The 6,000-nt window shown below is 38.3% G+C and overlaps 1 protein-coding gene across 1 annotated transcript in view; it reads right to left on the minus strand.

Moving 5' to 3' along the window:
- LOC134815034 (uncharacterized) overlaps positions 1 to 719 on the minus strand; it is a 30,311-nt gene extending 29,592 nt beyond the window's left edge. Inside the window, exon 1 of the mRNA XM_063823519.1 lies at positions 654 to 719. The gene's annotated coding sequence lies outside the window, so the exon portion shown is untranslated. The remainder of the gene's footprint in view (positions 1 to 653) is intronic.
- Between the last annotated feature and the right edge of the window lie 5,281 nt (positions 720 to 6,000).

The following is a 6,000-nucleotide window of genomic DNA, read 5'->3' on the forward strand; positions in this document are numbered from 1 at the left end:
CGCCAAGGGGCTCCGCCCCTGGACCCCGCTGGGGGCTGCGCCCCCAGACCCCTGCCACAGCTTGCTCGCTTCGCTCGCTGCGCAGCTTGATTGGACGCGTCGGCTCGCTTCGCTCGCCGACAGCCCCCCCTCAAAGAAAAATCCTGGCTACGTCCCTGCTGGACAGCGCCATCCTCTCCCTCCGGCTCCACCAAATCTTCAATTTTGTAAGACAAGTAAGCCTGAGGTCCCCGAGCAACTCATAAAAAACGGCTTGCAAATTTTTCGATGGACACTTTACGCACGATTGACACACAGTTAAATATATATAAAAATCAGTTCATGTACGATTAATACACAAACACACGCCACACGGTTAATACACGGTTAGTACACGGTTAGTACACGGTTAGTACACGGTTAGTACACGGTTGAGTGGACGAGTGGTTTACGTACGGCTGACGTACAGTTAACATACAGACAAAAATTTGACAGTGATCTTTGACATGATGCGCAAACGTGAGACTTTCTCATTTTATTATTATACACAATTATGTTAAGAGTTAGACACAAAGAGCGGTATGTGTTTGTGGGATCGAATTAAAGGGGGACAGGTTAATAATAGCTTTTGTTACTTATATAATATTAATGGGTAGCTATTGTCATTAAATTACCTTCTTTATCTTCAGGCATCTTTGGATCTTGAAAACACAGCCATTAATAAACACGCCTATATAAATATACAGGGTGGGCCAAAAGTCAGTGGGCCTACGTTGGCCTTAATAGCTCAGTCACTGAGTGCCCAATTGAAATAATTGTTTCTGGTATGACTTACTTCCACCACTGGTTCGAGGAATTTGTCAAATCGATAAATATTAGAGTTCATTTTTTTCGAATGAAGGTTCATTTTTGCATTTATTTGATAGTTTTGATAGTCGAATCGAGCTAAATTTTATTGAATTGTGTTTGGCCATTCGAATTACGTTTGTCCTGAAAAAATTAGAACTGTAACTTCTCAGATGACAGAGATATGAAGCATAACGAGTTTATTCATTTATACGTGTGATCAAGTGATTGGTTTAGCTAATCACGTGATTAGGTGACCCCGTTAACCACCTCGTTAAACATTATGGGAATTGTTAAGGGTGCCCAGTTAAGGTGTCGTGTCACGGTGTCACATAATCACCCAGTCAATGTTGTTAACGAGATACAGAAAATGCTTGATAACTTCGTCACTTCTAATCCGTTTTGCCTCATGTTTTCAGATCATATGCAACACTTAATAATCTACCGTCTCTGAAAAAAATAGGCATTCAGCATGTTCAGAGAAAACAATATAGGTGTTTTAATATTGAATGGGCGTGGTCTAAAATATTCGAATTTTCAAATTTTGACGACGAAATCCTCGAACCAGTAAATACAGTATGCCATCTGCAAAGCAACAGCTCTCAAATATAAAACACTGCGGAGCTATTAAGGCCAACGTATGCCCACTGACTTTTGGCCCACCCTGTACTTTAAAGCAGGTAATTGGTTGGTCGTTTCCACTTAGAATGAAACTTTTACACGAACTAGCATCAAAGTCAAAAACGAAACAATAAACAACACACAAGTCCTAGTACTTAATCTACTTTTTACACGGAAACTATGTCAAACTCGATTTCGCAAAACATTTGCCCTACACGTAATGTATTAGTTTTAGGACGAAATTTATGGAATGTTATAACTTTATCAATTCAGTAAGATTTATAGATAAGGAAACTTAAACTCGTTTATAATGTGAAATGTGAACGTATGTAATTAACCGATCGTGAAGTAATAGGAGAAGACAGGGGCCAAATTCCGACTAGTTGGAAGTTACATTTTATTTCGTGAACAGGGGCAACTATATTTAAAACTTAACACAACATGCAAATCTTATTGTTAGTGGATCAGTGGGAGGAAAAGTTAATTCCTAAACAAATGTGACCGACTGTGAAGTACTACTATTCACACACTCTGCAGTATTTAATCAAGAACTTTTCAAAAAAACAAACGCAGGCCCTATCCAATATTAGAAATACTTTCAATCATGCAGCTGTATTACACTGTATCATGTATATATTCTGGACCATAATCTTCCAAAACAGGATAGCATAAAAACTGAAATAAACCATGTACTTACGTAAACCATGTAATGTCCAAGAATGTCATTATTCCTTCTCATTAACAAGTTAACAAAACGTTAGACAACAATTGTCATTTAATGGAGACAATATTTATGATGTAGATCAGCCAGAGGTTTATTTGATGCCTTACTCATAAAAGTTATAATAATCGTGGTCAACCGATCTTATTACCAAAATGTTTAAGAAATACAACACCAACGTTTAAATCAAGACCGACAAAACATTTGAATTTTGAAAATATCGTTTAGTACTGCGACTAATTTATCATTGTAATTGGTAGTAGTTCTTTCAATAGTAGTGCAACTATTAGTAATAGTAGTGACTAGTGGTATCATTGGAATTTGACGAAGGCAGTACACATGGTATAGAAAATTATTGATAGAACGGTTGGAGAAGTGTTATAAAAGTAAAATAAAATCGACCAAGTGGATATTCAATATTCAATGTCGTTCGAATTACAATTATTTCACTACTAGATTCATCGATCAGACAATGAGGTTGAAAATAGAAAAGGTGTTGCACAGTACATTGGTCTAACATTGTGTAAAATATCATTACAGTATTGGGTATCTATGATTTGACGAAGCGCATGTGATATGGGTGAGTGTTATTGTAGTCATGACTAGACGCAGAGTTGAACAAGACATTTGATACAATTACAATTGTGGACATTGGACAGCCTAAATGTGAAATGAATAGCATTGGTACATCTAATAAATACCATAATGCTCATTTCTACATGAGCGTTATGCGGAATGACAGGCTGAGTACCGTCCAGCAATTGCAAATTGAAATAGTGAATATGACATCAAACGACAGGCTATGATACTGATACTGATAGTGTACTCAATGCTTGTCCGTTATTACCTGGCTGTCCTGGGGACAGCTCAAGCTTTTGCCCTTTCTGTTCATAAACATATTGTAGAACTAGATGCAGCTGATTGACAGGCTGAGCGCCGCCCAGTAAGTCCGTTATCGAGAAAAAGTAAATAAAAATGTAATTCAGATTTTAACGTTAAACTTACAGTGCACAAGTTTCGCATACCAGTTTACTGTTTACGATGGGAATTGTTTTGGCAGCGTCCAGCGAGGTCTGTTAGCCCATTATAATATTGGCAGAATGGCAGCGGCAGGGATGGACAAAACTGACGGCTTCGTTATGAATATGATGGGTTTCTGCAGCACTGGCTGCATAAATGACGGAGGTCACATTTTTGGGACCCAAAACCAAATACCGCGCGTGTCAGTTTGAGTTAATTAAAAAACGAGACATGATCGAGGGTATTAATAATAATAATCGTGGAACTGACAAAATTCCCACACACATTGGGACGTCCGCGAAGTTTTTCGATGTAATCCGATCGCGCGATTTATATGACCCTAAATAATACTAATTACTCGGGTAAACATTTTCACCAGTGGGGCATTTCTCGGAATCACGCCCTTTTCGACCTGATTGAGATACAGACTTCAAGCATGAACCAAAATGTGACTAAGATAAATGTTTATTTTAGTGCAATAAATATACTTAAGGCCTCTGGCCACATTCAGAATTAGGGATCGTTCAGATTACATAGGTTAGCTTAGAGTTTCAGTTAGACATTATAGTCAGAGACGAAACGTAATCTCGTTAGCTTTTCGTGTTAAAAGCGATTTCTCAACGGTTATCACCTCTCTAGATGATTCTTAAAACATTTGGACACTATTCCATTTTTGAAAAAAATGCAATAGGGGTGTTTTCGGCCACACCCTTTTTCAGGGTTTCGCGGTAAGTCGAATTTTTGTATTTCAGCCCAGGAAGGTCTTAAAGACTATTCCGATACACCAAAATGTGCCTAATAGTCATATTTATATACAAATTATGAAGCAACATATACCTTAAAATGCTTCGTTTCGGAAATATGGCCGAAAAACGGATTTTGGCTAGACGCAGTTCATAATTTCCGTGATTTTTGGCATTTCCGCCTAGGAAGATCGTAGAGACTATTCCGATAACCTAAAATGTACACAATGACCACATTAATATACAACTTATGAAGCAACATATACCCTAAAAGGCTTATTTTCGGAAATGTGGCTGAAAAACGGATTTTTGCCGAGGGAAAAATGACAATATTCACAAATGGGCTATCGGACTGTTTACTAGAAAAGTCTTAAAGACTCATGAGCAACATAGCATTTGTAACAAGATGTAAGATGACTCACTTTGTGTCCAGAAACACCTGCAAAAATTGGAGAATGATCTACTTTATTGGGCATATCTCTTAATGGGCCAGGCCAGCAGCATATAATTGTGTCTTACGAAAGGGCAATTTTTCAAAATTACGGTTTCTTAAGGTCAAAGGGTCGGCTGCTAACAGCAAATTGTTTGCAATTACCGACTCAAGATTTGTGAAAACTGGACAACAATTAATTTTCATTGGCACCAATGTTATAGCCAAAATGTTATGACAAAAGTTCAACTTTTGATTTATTTATTCCTAATTCCATGAAACCATGATATGTACTAAGAATACCGGACCTAAAATAATTCGGCACTGGATCCGGGCCAGACTGTCGATTGACCACCATGACCAGTACCCCACTTTATAATTATAATTGACTTCACTGCCTCGACCAATATAAGTCTGTCTAGTCCATCAACCATTGGTCTATAATCCCTGGATTGAGATCTGTTGGCTGCAGTTTAATTTAGCTCATTTACCATAATAATAATACCGCAGCTGCAGTGATTTGGTTCGCATAGATTTTCCCATCGTATGATAATGTGTGTCATTCCCTCGTTTTTTTATCAATTGGTTACTGGCTGTCTCTTTTGTTATTGCAGCTGCCTCGACATCTTATCTAGGGCGCTAATACATTAGTAATAGAACATTAGAACTGTAATTCTAGAACTTCAGATTAAGATTTCTTGGCCGAATGGCAGGGTTCGAGATTCGACTTTAAAACGCTCAGTTTAGGAGTGATTAGTAGATAACAACTGCATGATATGGGAAAAATCCAACTAGTCAAGGAACTTAAGTCTTCAAGTAACCTACTGGAGTCTGGGCAACTGAATCGAATACGACCTGGTATTAATTTTAGGATGTCGGGAAATTCATTAAGAATTTAATTCTTTGGTTTTTCAATTGTGCTACGAATCCGAGTTTGAGTTGATAACACCGTCCTGTTTGACTCTCAAAGAGAGGAACCAAGGCTTAGGTTCTTCTTTTTGGCTCTGAGATCCAACTTTAAGATCGGACTTCGGAGATCCTCGCGTCGGAAATCATGTAAGTGTAACATCACTATCGGAGATCAGACTTTTTGCTTGATATTGGACCTAGTATAAATCTAATTATATATTCGAAACAGCACGGGATGTAACCAAGGTTAATTGAGATAAGATATACCAGCTTTCGGGGTTACAAAACCCCATGAGCAGAGCATCCTGAATCCTCATGCTATCCTCACGTTGACCATCTAGGTCCAGACTCCAGCCTCTCATTAAAAACCAGCTATTAAGCCCGAGATCCGTAGTGTCCCGTAAGTAAGAGATCGTTCAGATATTGGTCATTAAGATCCCCTCCCCGCTCTAAATAAGAGTCCACTTTGCCCAAAGCTGGAAAAATTTCACATGTGTAACCTAAATAGCTAAATCAGCATCTCGAGACCTTCTGTTATATATATATAATATATATAGCCCATGCCCCAGAAAAGATCTCGAGGCAGTTCACAGCTGTAATAACAGAAGAACTAACCACTAAACCAGTCACCATTTGATTAAAAACGAGGGAATGACACGCAATATCATACGATGGGAAAATCTATGCGACTAAAAAAAAGAATATGGGGTCATTCTGAAGTGGGAACCAAA

The sequence above is a fragment of the Bolinopsis microptera genome, chromosome 1 (assembly GCF_026151205.1).
Source record: "Bolinopsis microptera isolate Bmic1 chromosome 1, MBARI_Bmic_1.0, whole genome shotgun sequence".
NCBI lineage: Eukaryota > Metazoa > Ctenophora > Tentaculata > Lobata > Bolinopsidae > Bolinopsis > Bolinopsis microptera.